The following is a 13,484-nucleotide window of genomic DNA, read 5'->3' as shown; positions in this document are numbered from 1 at the left end:
TCCTTTAAGATGGGGCATAAACCCATTTATCCTGTAGCAGCCTGTACTTCTTTAGGGCTCATGAGGCATTTTAATCAGCACATAAACCCTGAGAGGAACGGGGATGAGGGTTTCTATCTCCGTGTAGTCAATTTGTCCACTCATACACGAATTCGTTTGTTTACTCGCTCATCTATGAATTCATGTGTGTCCACTATGAGTCTCACATTATGACGGGCAATAGGACTATATGGTTGAGCAAGGCACAGCCTCTGCCCTGACAGTCTTCACAGTCTAATGGAAAAAAATGAGCATGCAAACAGGCAGAGAGTAGCAAGGTGCTATGACAGAAACAGCTATAGGATGTGTGCAGGATACAAAGAATGAGGTAATCCTGCACGAGGCTGGCGCGTGCGGGAAAGCCTTCATAAAGGAGTGACGCTTGCCCAGATGAGCCCCTTCAGTAGGTGGCTAATGATTAAGGGCTTTCTTGGCCATAAGAACAGCATGGACAAAGGCATAGAGAGATGGAAAATCTATTGTTTGGGAACTCAGAGCACTAGGGTAGGTCTGAAAGCCAAGGTGCAAGGCAAGGGGGAGGCGAAAGAGGTGGCGGAGAAGAGGAAGAAGAGGTAAATAAAAACAGTTCAGACCGATGCGCCTGTAACGGCTTGAGCGGGGACTCAAATATCTAGAAAGCAGGAAAACGCCACACTCTGATTTTCATTCTACGAAGTTCACTGCGGTTACAGCAGGAATGATGGACTTATGGGAAAAATTGGAGGCGAGCAGGCAGGTCAGGAGGCTGTCCCAGTTAATGCAGAAGAGAGATACCGAAGGCATGAATGAGGATAGTACAGAAATATGAAAGGGATGGGATGCCTGGCCTCAGTCATTGATTACGTGCAGAGATTGAGCCAAAAGAGGAGCCCAGGGTGATTCCTGTTGATGGCTAAGATGACTGGGGGCCCGGTGTTGCCGTTGCTTTGTATTGAGACTTTATGATGAATAACAGTCTTAACAAAGACGGCAACTTGAAATGTAGACATCCTGACCTTGACTTGTTCATGAAAACGTGGATTCCCTACAGACGAGTTGGTCTGCAGTTCGGGATGGTGAAGGGTTGGGTTTGAAGTCTAGGTTGGTAGTTCGTCAGAAGAGACTTTGGATTTTAGACTTTAGAGCTGATGCTAGAACGAGCTAAGTTTTTAGGGCTGTTAAGATAGAATGAATGTATTTTGCATGTGAGAAAGACATTAATTTTGGGAGGCTGGGGATGAATGCTATAGATTGAGTGTCTGTGTCTCCCTGAAAAAATCATGTCGAAACTCTAATCTCCAATATGATGGTATTAAGAGGCAGGGCCTCTGGAAGGTGATTAGTCATCAGGGACCAGCCTTTATGAATGAGACCGATGTCCCTACAGGGGGACCCTCAGGGAGATCCCTGGTCCCTTCCACCATGTGAGGACACAGTAAAAAGACAGCTGTCTGTGAACAAGGAAGCAGGCCCTCCCCAGACATCTAACCTGCCGGCGCCTTGATTTCGGAATTCTCAGCCTCCAGAACTGTGAAAAGTAAATTTCTGTCGTTTATCAGCCACCCAGTCGATGGTATTCTAAGACAAATAGTTTCTGCATGAAAACTGTATTATTACACCTTCTAGTCAAGAAAGTGAGTGATCATTCTGTAGTAAACTACCAGAATATAACTGTTGATGTTTATGTACAAATCACTATTATTACATTCATATTCATAGCAGCTAAGGCTGCTGAACATTTTCTACTCGGCAGGCACTAGCAAGCACTTATATGCACTTTCTCATTTAGTCATCACAATACCCCCGTGAGGGAAATACTGTTATTAACCACATCTTGCAGATAAGAAAATCACGACGTGGAGAAGTTTAAATGGTTCGAGCTCAGGATTGTCCCCTTTTTTAATCTAAGCTTTTAACTTCCTTGCTACAGCAACCCAAGGGCAAGACGGACCATTTCCGAGGGCAAAGGAATTATTGCGCACTTGCTCACTGCGAGTTCACTACTTCAGAAACTCTCATATTAACATCGCCAGGCTGGTATTGTTATTCCTTGCACCATGTGGATGATGCAACTGATGATCACAGGAAAAGTAACTTCCCCCAAAATGCATATTAGAGAAAGAAAACAGTAACATAGATTGGCTCCACGTCTGAGTCTCGGCTAATGCTCCCAATTTGAAAGCCATGTTCGCAGAAATCACAAAGATCGTACCGTTAAACTGGTCCCGTCAACATGAGCCTATCACCTGCCCCCAGAATGTTAAGTCTTTAACTGTAAAATGTAGCAATCGGTAGAGGTGACTAATCGTTGTTTGTCTCTTGCAGGATGCTCTGCAAGAACTTGAAATGAGGGAGCACTAAGCACTTCGCTGAGCGCTCGGCACCCGCTAACGCTCAGTGCATTGCCACGATAATTACCCGAGAGCTCTATGGCTATTGCCTGAAGTCAACAGGTAACTAATAGCCCATCTTCCTATTTTCTTAATGTTTACTAAAGGCAAGATAATATTGATTTCCAATTGCACCCAAGTAAGTATAGCTTACTCCACAATTAATTTCCATATTAAATAGACAGGTTGTGACTTAAAGCCATCTCTTCTGTTACTCTTGGCTATTTCCACTAAAACAAATATTTTATATCTGAGCTGCAAACAGCACTGGTGCTTGATCAAATTATAGTTATATCGTGACGATACATATATCCCTTTCTATTTTTTTTTTTTTAAGTGTGAATCTGGAGGTGAAACAGCATAGTGGAGGAAAAAAACGGGCCGTGGAGCTAGACAGCCCTTGGTTGAAATCTTAGGTTACCTTCTTCAGTTTTTATTATTATTATTATTAAATGTATTGGGGCGACATTGGTTAATAAAATTATGTAGATTTCAAGCTCACAATTCTATAAAACGCCATCTGTATATCGCATCGGGTGTTTATCCCCCAAAGTCAAATTTCTCCAGTTTTTCCATCCATAGTGGGGGAGAACAGCTTTTACCTCCGATGTCACCGTGGGAGTTAAGTGAGATGACATGGCGAGTGTGCGTCACAGAGCAGACGCCTGACAGAAGCGTGTGCTGGCTTCTGTCCACCACACCTGTCTTCATTTCGCTCCAGTGAGGAGGGACGTGCTAACCTGTCAGTCCAAGGAATTCCTGAATGGTTCCACTTGCGGGGAGGATGCTCAGAAAAGCAGAAAAGAAGTAAAAAGGGAGGAAGGGAGAGAGGGAAGGAGGAAAGGAGGGAAGGAAGGAAGGAAGGAAGGAAGGAAGGAAGGAAGAAGGAAGGAAGGAAGGAAGGCAGGCAGGCCGGCCGTGATAAATGGGAAAGAAAATCTCCTCATTCACTGGTCCTCGCTGCATTTTGGGGAAAAAGGTTCGACTTCATTTGGAACACAGAGAGCCCGTCTTGCTGCCCTTAAACAAAGCTTCTGAGGGGTCCTAAAATATCAACCACCAAGCGAGATGTTTACCGGAGGGCTTAGGTGGGGGCTGGGAAAATAAACACGTCCAATGTGTTTGGTGTTAGGGTGGAAGGCGCTGGGTCCCTGTCTTTCTCGACTTGTGAAGTCCCTGCCGCCACCTTGCAGCCCCCGCTACCTTAGAAGTCCTGAACTTAGACCCCGAGTGGAAGGGGAAAGTGTGTGGTATTTGTACAGCTGAAAACAAGATGAAAAGCCCCAGGCCCCCTCTCACACCCCATTAGACCCTGGAGGCCATGCAGTGGTGCACTCAACACATAAATACTCGGCTCAGGGAAGCCGTGGTCAGGGTGTGAGCGGGAGGGACTCGGCCTCGCAGAGGACAATGGCGTGTCTGTGGGGCGGCAGCCTTCACGTCCCGCAGCTCCTTGGCCCAGGATGCATTACTCATTGTTCCCGCCTTGTGCATCTCGCTGAAGCCCAAGGCCTTTGGGGACTGATAATGGGGCGATGGGTGAGGGGACACCCAAACGGAAAATAAACTCAGGCCGAGGAGTCGACACCCCTCTTTCCTTGTCCAGGTGGCAGAGCGGGAGGAAAAGGAAATTTAGAGTAAACGATACTGGCTTCCAGCGTCTGCTCCTGCCGTGGCTGGCCCTGCACGTTGTCCCTGCTGCTCTGCCTAGAATGTTCTCTAAGCCACCCACGCTTTCTCCGGGACACATTCTCACTCATCTTTCTAGACCAAGGTCCCATGGCCTCTCCTCGGAGGAGCATTTTCCGGTCCCTCCCTAGGCTTGGCTCTCCGTTCCCTTCTCTGCATCTTCAGAGCATGCCCCAATGAGACTTTTATTAAAAGGCTTTCCGTGCTGTTTGGGAATTCACGTGCCTGCCTTTCCCTCTGCCTCTCAGCAGATGACCGTGCCTTTCGATCTTCTGAGACACGGCGCGCTGTGAGGCATGAAGCCCCTACTTCCCCACCTTAATCTCTGCGATGACAGCTCTACGTATGCACTCATTGTGTTTGTTGCTCTTGTCGACTGAATCATGTCCCCCCCAGATGTTAAGGTCTTAACCCCTCAAACCTATGACTGTGCCTTCTTTGGACCTAAGGTCCCTGAAGACGTGATGACGATGAGATGAGATGCGACGAGGTTCCGATGGGCTCTGCGTCAGTGACTCGAATCCTTATAAAACCAGATCCGGAGAGCGCTTCGGACTGACGCACATCCTCCCCGGATTCGTGTGGAAGCTGCAACCTGCAGCCTGACGGTGTTTCGGGATGAGACCTTCATAACCAGGTCACAAAGCTGAGGCCCTCGTGACGGGATCGGGGCCCCTCTAAAACGAGACGCCACAGAGCTCGCTTTCCCTCTTTTCCTGTCACACGAAGAAGAGCTCATCTGAGCACGCAGCCCAGCGGGGGCCCCCTACAACCCAAGAGGAGAAGCCTCAGCACGGAACCTGCCTTGTTGGCACCTGGATCTTAGACCTCACAGACTCCAGACTGTGAGAAACAACCCCTGTAATTGAAGCCACCCCACCTAAGATATTTTTGTCCTAGCAGCCTGAACACAGAGGGGAGGAGGATATGTGGAGATTGTGGCAGAAATCAGAGGGATGTGGCTGCAAGCAAAGCCATCCCCAGGACTGCCGGCCACCAGCACAGCTGGAAGGAGGGATCAAGTCTCTAGGGCCTCTGGAAGGAGCGTGGCCCCGCTAACACCTGGACTTCGGACTTCTTGTCTCCAGAACTCTGAGAAAATAATTTTCTGGGGTGCTGTTGTTTTGTTTTGTTTTCTTTTGTTTTGTTTTCTTTTGTTTCGTTTTGTTTTCTTTTCTTTTCAGCAATGTAGTTTCTGTCGACTGTAGGGAACAGAAACGAATGTGAATCTCTCTCCGCGCCTCGTTTTGACTGACCTTTCTTTCTATCCTTCCTATCTTCCCTGGGATCTAGGACTGGAACCAATTTAACATTTTCCTTTCTACTGGCTCCTTTTTGAGACTCCGGTATTTAAAGGTGCAGCAGCGACGTCCCTCTGGGACTCTAAGTTCCTGTCTAGATTAAGGAAAGCATCTCTTCCTTCAAGCTCAGTTCCACGGTATAAGAGTCTACTGTTGTCTCCAATCTTCAGATGCTATACACTCTCCGTCCTGCCGAAATCAGGCTTTGTCCCCACCTCTACACTGAAATTATTCTGTGAAAGCCAGGAATTGCCAAACTCTACAGTTTCTTTTTGAGCCTTTACTTTACTTTGCCTCATTAGGTAAAGCCGACCTAACTCTATTTTGTCTTAGTCGGTTTGGGCTATTAGAACAAAATACCACAGACTTGGTGGCTTATAAACAACAGAAATTTATTTCTCATGGTCCTGGAGGCTGGGAATCCAAGATCAAGGCACTGGCAGATCAGATGTCTGGAAAGTGCATGCTTTCTTATTCACAGATGGCTGTTTTCACGGTATCATTGGGTGGTGAAAGGGGCAAGGGAAGGCTCCGTGTTCTCTTGTACAAGGGCACTGATCTCACTCATGAAGACTATGTCCTTATGACCTAACCATCTCCCAGAGACCCCACCTCCTAATACAAGAACATCGAGGGTTAGAACTTTAACACAGAAATTGGGGGAAGGGAGAATGTTCAGTCTATAGCACTATTCATTCCAAAAACAAACAAACAAACAAACAAAAATGATCTCTGTTTGGGGCACCATTAAGTTTCTGGAATACAGATATATTAACTACCATGTGGCATTACACGATTTACTGGGGAAACAAACTCACGAGGAAACATTGGTGTCATGTGATAGTGTTATATAAAGTAGAAGCACAGAGAAAAGGAGCCAGGAGGTGCAAAACACAAACCAATGCGAAGATGCGTGTGATGCTTATGGCGAGAACATTCTACTCCTACATTTGCCAGTACTAGCTAAACAGCGTCACAGAAGACCACGCGGTCTTTCTGCTGGCCATGACCTTAATCGTCATCCGTCCCGGTCTTCTCTTCTAGAAGAGGAAAACCTTGGTCTGGAGTAGGCTTAAAAAGCATTATGGGAGAACTAGAGTTGAGCAACAACTTGATGTGTGTCTCAGATCTGAAAATACTCAGACTGGGAAGAGGCCATTTGCAGAAGAATTCCATGCACAGGAGCTTAAATTCCATACCACCTCTACTGTTACTTTAAATTTAATCCTATGGTTTTTGTAAGGAAAATGACATTAAAAAATAAAATCGGCACTACTAACCAGCATTTGAAGCACTTAGCACATGCCCTGCCTGGCACTCGCAGAAATCACCTAGCTTTTTATTGTTTTGTTTTGTTTAACTTTCTTAATATTATGTCAAAATGTTTCAGTGATCTAAAACTATTTCTACAGAATTAGAAATTATTCAACAAAATGGTAAATGATCAGCTTTGTTAGGTTTTCAAAAACATGCACCGATTCACTTTGGTGATAAAATTCTGCATCGGGAATACATGGAAACACCCATGGTTGTTTACATCACTCCACTTGTAACTGTAACTTGGATTTCAGTGTTAGCAAGGCTGGCACATAGCAGTTCTTCACAAAGACAGAATAATTTAACGTTGTCGAAAACAACCACCACCTGAGCGCAGAGGATCTGCCTTCTCTTCGATCACTCCAATAGGAAGAGCCATTCCTTATCATCTGTAAACCTAAACTCCTAATACATAGCATTCTCAACAAGCCACCTCGAATTATACACACATTCTAGTTATTCACAGGTGCTGTCTTCAGGTTTTGCATTGAACACAGAGACTAGCACACCAGTCTCTCTCAGCACAAAGGACAAAAGGCAAAGCACTCTAAACCCAACAAAACAGCCCGTGAGGCCACAATACCAGGACAGAAGCTAGAACCTTTGGATGCTAAGTTCGCTAGATGCAGCATGTCCTTAAATCACACCTATTCCGATATTGGCACTTAAAATATCATGTTGCTCTGATATCAACTAAAATATTCAGTTGTTTCTGTACTGGATCCTCAGCTACCCCCGTGGTCCAGCTTTCTTTTTTGAGACCATTTTTATTTTTTGAGTGTTTATTGTTTGGGGCTTAAACATAGTAGTCAGTAGTCAAAGTGACTTATAAAATTTCTATATTTTGAATATATTGAGATTTTGTGGTGGTCAATTTTTATACATAACTCAGTCTGTGTCTATTTGAAAACTATATGTAATTCTTAATGAGCCACACAGTTTCTTAGAAAACTATTAGTTCAATATTATTAATGGCATGATTTCTTTTCCCACTGTTTTTATTTAGTATCCATCTCATAGTTTATGGGAAAGACGTATGCACTAACTCAAAAATGGCTTAGGGAAAAAAAGATTGGCACTAAGAAACGATTCAGTATTATTAGCTATTTTTATCCAGTCATACTGAGACAAAAATCTCCTTTTACAACTGTATCCCTGTCAATTTCTTCTCCAGTCTGTAAAATTGCTTGCTTACGCATTGATTTTGTGCTATTGAATATATATCTACTGATATTAAAATTTCATAATCATCTTTTATCCTAAATCAATGCCTATTTATTAATAATGTTAACATAATTCTCACTTGTCTGACTCTACTATTGACACCTTACTTTCCTTCTGTTATAAGTTGAAATGTAAATAGAACTTTGTTCATTATTTTTTTAGATTATTTCTCAGTTTGATCATATCTATTTTTCCAAGCAAATATTATTTGATTTTATTTTTTAATCTATTCTAGAAATGAATACCGATTGACAGGATGATTTAGAGTAATAATGTCTATTGTGATTTTTATTTGTGATCTACAATGTCATTCTATGTATACTATTTTTGCTTTTTTTGCTAATATTTTATATCATGCATTTTATGAATGGAAGTTAAACTTTCGTATGACTCAGAATTTTATTTTTACCCTATTGTGAAAGTTAAAACAAATTCGGAAAATGAAAATAAACCAAAAAAGTTATTTTATTTTTTTTAATTTATAATCTCCTAGAAGTTTACTGGCTGTGGAAGCAGCTATTGGGGATATATATCAAATATATTTACTGCAATCTGCTAGCTAGTTGGGAATAAAGGGCAAATAATCTGAATTTCCCATGAAAATGCTGGCAGATGCCTTAAAAGTCATTTTCATGAAAATTTTATAACATGGCTAGCTCATAAAAAGTTGTTGCCACTTTCACCATTTTATGATAGTTTTCACAGAGATCTGGGGTGGTCAACTCACTGACCCCCAATGGCACCTGAGTTCTTAGTACACAAAAAAGATTATCTATGAGTTTGGACTTTTAAAGTCAGTTTTCCCATTAACAAAAAATAAAACGGCATAAATAAACTAGATAACTAAGCTAGAGTTTAACAGCCAACGTTTTCAAGTTTTTAAAACAATGGTCATTTCCTTCAGAATGTACACGCACAAAAAAAGCATGTGTTTCCAAACAGACCATTTAGAAACATTTGGAGTCATTAATAAATATGTACGACCATCATAAAAAGCGTTTTTGAAGTGAAGACAATAAGAAAAGACTGTGACCGTTAATGGTCACCATATCCTCTTCTATTCATTCCATGGAAATGGAGTAACTATAGCCAGGACACGGGGACCCAAAAAGGGGACTACTTTTCTGGGCTAGCCTGCAGCTGGGTGTGATCGTGTGCAAGAGACATGTGTCAGCAGTGTCAAATGGAAATGTAAGCCATTTTATAAGTAAAATTACTCTGCCTCCCCTCTGGCTCTATACTGCAGCCTGGAACATGGAGACCAAGTTGCATTATGAAAATAAGGGCCACTCTAGAAGGCAGCTGAGAGTCTAGAAGACATCTTCACGCAGGATGGTCACCTCCAAGCGCTGGCAAGGTCACTCTCGCAGGGCAGGGTGCTGGAGCTGGCTGGCCTGTGTGAGTCCTGACTCCACTGCTCATCGGCTGGGAAATCTTGAGGAAGTTCATTTCTGTGTCTTAGTTTCCTCATTTGTAAAACGGGGAAAATAAGATCGCGTAGGGTTTTGTGACAATTAAAAGAGTCGACAAATGTGAAGCACTCAGAATAGTGCCTGGTACAGAGCGAATGCTAAAAAGTATCAGCCATTCTTGTCTATTTGAGAGAATAATCTTCCGTCTTGTTAAAAATGAACTATTCACCATGGTCATGCCACCCTGATTGTTCCGGATCTTGTCTGATTTTGGAAGCAAAGCAGGGTTAGTACTTGGATGGGAGACCACCTAGGAATACCAGGTAATGTAGGCATTTAAAAACAAAAAAAATGAATTAATCATTTACTTATTTCTACTAGTCAAGACCAAATTTACTTTCAACAAAAACAACATGTCGACATCAATTGCAAGTATAATAAAATGTAGGTTTTCATCAATGCATTTTTTTCCTTTTATTTTTTATTTTTTTTTAGGTGAGGCAACTCTTGGTTGACCTCACAGATTACAAGGACCTTGTCCGGTTACAATTCCTTTTTTTTATTTTTTATTTTTTATACCTACAGCAAGCACCTGGTCTTCCTAGATGGTCTCCCATCCAAGTACTAACCAGGCCCAACCCTGCTTAGCTTCCGAGATCAGACGGGATCGGGCTCGTTCATGGTGGCATGGCCATAGACCGATGCATTTCTAAAGCAATTTCATAGTCTTTCAAATTTCCTCAAGGATACCACAAAAAAAATATTGGGAGAAAAAAATGAAAATTAGCATGTGTAGTATGTATATATTTGTAATGCCATGCAGATAAACTATAACTTTATTGTGCTGCATTTTACTTCTCTGTTCATCCTAAGAGCCAAAGCTGTCAAAGCTTTCTCTAAATCACCCTTCCCTTATTTATTCTATGCATACACACGTATCTGTATACACATGTATTCACACACATATATATGTATACATATATACATACATACATGTGATTGAGTTGTAGGTATTGTTACAGAATTGCTCTGCCTTTGACATTTAGAGTTTTGAAAAAAGAACTGAAATTATAGGTTGTGATAAAAAAAAAAAAAACATGTGATCAAAGGTGCTTTCCCCTAAGGAAAACTTTTGGTTCTATTCTCTTTAGATACAAAGGTAGTATTTAAAAATAAATTAACTAAAACTTCAATTACAAATTATTTGTTTTAAATTTATGGTAAATGTATTGGTTCTGTTTAACAAAAAGAACGATGAGCACTTATTGCATTTTTCTGGAAGTGTTTACTTAAAAACCATTTCCATCCCTGTTTTCCAGACTGAGAACTCTCGCAGGCATTTCATCTTTCTATTTGCCATGAGTGGGGATGAACCTGACACATAGGTAGTGAAAGAATGAATTAAGAAATGGAATTTAAAGGCATCTAGACCTTTCCATTATACTGGAAAGAAAATCAAGGCACTGAGACATAAACACGCTTGCCTGACAACCTGCGGTGTCAACAAACTTTGAGATAGAAACAAGTAAAGAGTTCAGGTCTTCTGTTTCTCAACCCCACAGGATCTGTTTAACTCCCACTATATGTCTCAAGTTTTAGGAGTGAGAGATTTTATTTTTTTCTCTCCCTTTTTGTGAGTGGTGCTGACTGATGAATAAAAAAGGGGTGAGGATACAAATCAAACTGCTGGTGATGAAAATAAATTAGTAGGAGGCATCCTGAATGTCCAGGAACTAATAACCATGCATGGCAGCAGGCGTATGTTTTTCCTGGCACACTCTGACTCTCAAAGTAAGCAAGCACAGAAGTTGGTATTTCATTACCTTAAGCATTTGTAGTGCGGCGTTTGTATATGTCAGTGGTGTATAGGGAGAAAGATTAAAAAGAAATTTCTTGTTATTACATATTTTGAAATGTTCGCTATTTCTACAGCATAGTTTATTTTTAGTTCCCTTTTTCAGTATGCATTTCTGACAATTTGGAGATAGAAAAATCTCTAACAGACATAAAATCTTTTTCACATAGATTATCTGACACAGACTGCCTACAATTGAATCTGGCTGTATTCCATAGCTGTGTGACTTCGGAAAGTGAAATAAATTTGGGGTCCTTTTTTTTTTTTCATCTGTTGAAATTTAAAGAAAAACTATAATACCTATCTCATTAGGATGTTTTGAGCATTAAACAAGATAATATGTGTAAAGCATCTAGCTCAGGGCCTGACACTCTTAAATATTCTACCAGTTAGCTATTTCTGTAGAACAAATTACCTCAAAACTCAGTGGCTTAAAACAATAGCCATTTATTATTAATGTTTACAGGTCCATGTGATGGCAGATTGTTGGCTGACTTGGACTCAACTGATGACTCTGCTGATCTTGGGTAGGCTAATGAACGCATCTGAAGCTTGGATGGGCACTCTGCTCTAGCTTAGACTTGGCTGGGTTAGCTTACCTTCTCCTTCTCCCTCCAAGGACTACCAGACTATATGAATATAAAAGTACGATTGGGACCTCTTTTCCAAATTGTAGTTGACTGGTACAACTTCATTGAGGCAGCTCTGCTCAAATGTTCTTCATTTTTCTCCCAGTATTAACCCAGACTAGCTAACTCCATGTTCTTCTCAAGAAAATGGTGGAAGCACAAGAGCAAGCAAATGCAACGTGAAAACACTTTTTACAACTTTGCTTCATTTCTGCAAACACCTATTTGGCCAACGACACTCTCACATCAAGACGAGGTAGACAAGATGGCAGGCTTGGTAAAAGCGGGGTTTGCTTACTTCCCTGACCGCATTAAAATGACAACCAAATCATAAAACAAACAACTTGGAGACCACTTGAAGTCTAGCTGATCATAACAAACACATCTGAGGATATAATAAAAAAGCCACATTGAGACCAGCAGAAGGGGCAGAGGCAGGAGCACCAGGAGGCAGAGGCAATTGCAGACGCCCCCCCTAAAGAAGCGAGGGGGCTCCAGCCCCACTCAGGGGCTCCCCAGCCCAGGGTTCCAGTCCGAGGAAGAGGAGTTCCCACAAAATCAAACTGTAAAAATCAGTGAGGAGTCCAGCCATCTGGATGAGATAGAAGGAATCTAAAAACCCAGATGTCCGCTTAAACGGCCCGCGCACAGACTCGCTCGCTCGCAGACACTCACCTTGGGCTCCAGCGAAGTGTCAGCAGCTCAGGAGGTGCAAGAGACATGTGGAGAAAGACCGAGTTGTGTGGCTCCAAGCGAGGGCTGGAGGGACAGCCACCAATGCTACTGTGTCGGCCCCGCTCCGGGCCGTCTGCAGACGGGCGCCATCTTGCCTGGGTGAGCCCTCCCCCCACGCGGCCAATTCTGAAGCCTCATTGGCCAGCGAGATCGGCCCACCCCACCCAACCCACAAACTATCCATCGCCCCATTACCGGGAAGCCAGCCCCACCTGTGCCTTCCGGGAGTGGCCCATTTATGGGCAGACTGCAGCCCTCAGCTCACACCATCCACGCTCAGCCTGCACATTTCAGGGGAGATTTTTGGTGGCGGGCCACTGGTGCCAGCCTGAACTGCAGTATCTCTTGGGCAGATCACTGGAGTCAACGGGCCTGAGGCGGACAGCATCTGGCCTCGCTGGGATGTGACTTTTGCAGGTACCTGCAGACTCAGCACTATCAGCAATCTGCATTGACCTGAGGGAATCGGCTCGCTCCACGCCCTGTCTCTCTGAGACCCTGCACCACAGAATTCACAAACTGCCCTCGGCAGGCCCCTGGCCGGGCAGCCAGTCCCACCCTGTACTTTCTGTGGGCCACAAATTCGACAGCAAACAACAGCCCTTACCTTGCGGGGCCCGGGCCTCCCAGGAGAGACCTTTGGTGGCAGGCCGCAAGCTCTGCCCCACACCACAGTATTTCATGAACAGATCTCGGGTGTCCGTGGGCCCACGACGGGCACGGTTGGCCTTGCTGTGATCTGAGACTTTTACAGGAAACCACAGATTGAGCACCGAAACAACACCTGATTTCGCATTGGCCGGGTGAAATCTGTACGCTTTACCCTGGTGACTCCTGTATCGCCCAATTCCCGTACCACTCAAAGTCCCTTTGAGAAGACACTCGATATGATTTCAATCTTCTTGAATTTAGTG

General features: G+C 43.3%; 1 pseudogene; it reads right to left on the bottom strand.

Moving 5' to 3' along the window:
- Positions 1 to 9,927: 9,927 nt before the first annotated feature.
- On the bottom strand, positions 9,928 to 10,050 carry LOC120583028 (uncharacterized; annotated as a pseudogene).
- Positions 10,051 to 13,484: the final 3,434 nt, after the last annotated feature.

The sequence above is a fragment of the Pteropus medius genome, unplaced genomic scaffold (assembly GCF_902729225.1).
Source record: "Pteropus medius unplaced genomic scaffold, Ma_sr-lr_union100, whole genome shotgun sequence".
Classification (NCBI taxonomy): domain Eukaryota; kingdom Metazoa; phylum Chordata; class Mammalia; order Chiroptera; family Pteropodidae; genus Pteropus; species Pteropus medius.
Note: the sequence above shows the minus strand (reverse complement) of the source record. Positions and strands in the feature narration are given on the sequence as shown.